The sequence below is a fragment of the Penaeus monodon genome, chromosome 29 (assembly GCF_015228065.2).
Source record: "Penaeus monodon isolate SGIC_2016 chromosome 29, NSTDA_Pmon_1, whole genome shotgun sequence".
Lineage (NCBI taxonomy): Eukaryota > Metazoa > Arthropoda > Malacostraca > Decapoda > Penaeidae > Penaeus > Penaeus monodon.
The window spans coordinates 4740691-4741594 of NC_051414.1; positions in this window are offsets into that span (position 1 = coordinate 4740691).

Sequence of the window (904 nt, forward strand, 5' to 3'; positions counted from 1 at the left end):
TGATTCTATAGCTGGAAATAAATAACGCAATGGTATGAAACATTCCTATATATAACATAGTGAATATAATCTCACAGAAAGTGAGGAAAAATTAAAATACTCAATTGAAAAATCTATAGCGACCAGCAGAATTGTAAAATCAGAAACGGTAATAATGCAAAGGATACGAAAAGAAACAGAGATGGAACAAATATGCCAATGGGTATTAACACAGAAAGAAAATAAAAAGTTCTCAAGACAATACAACACTAACACGAACAAAATAAAAATATCTACAACTTAGACAAATAACCGAAATATTTGAAAACAAAAAATTAAAATCAAAGAAACAAAAATAAAATAAAAAGAAGAAAAGAAAATGTGGAATAAATTACAAAGCAAAGAAACAACAGAAATATTCAATACTTTACCAAAAAAAAAAAAAAAAAAAACAAGAGAAAGAAGGATATAAAGAAAGTAAGAAAAAAAATGTGGAGGAAAATACCCTTGGAAGAAGCTCTTTAACGAGTCATCGCACAGAGCTCCTGCGGAAGCTTGAGCTGATCTGTATCTCGTCAGGTGCGGGTTTTTAGACCCTGGATATCTTAGTCTGTTTAATCTCTCCTTTTGTCGAATTTCCTCTTTTCCCTTGTCTGTTTGCAATGTCTGTTCAGTTCAGGCAACGCTATATCTGTCTTACTATTATCTATATATGTTTTAAATGTCTGTTTATATTTGCATGTTATATCTGTCTTATTGTGTCGACTTAATTATATTTTTGTTTTCCTGTTTCTTTTTTCTCTCTAACCTCACCCCCCCCCCCACCTCCCGCCCCTCTGTCTCTTTATCTATATGTCTATCGATCTACATGTATATGCGTGTTTGTGATATATGTATCAATTTTCCTGCAAAAGTTACTGAATAC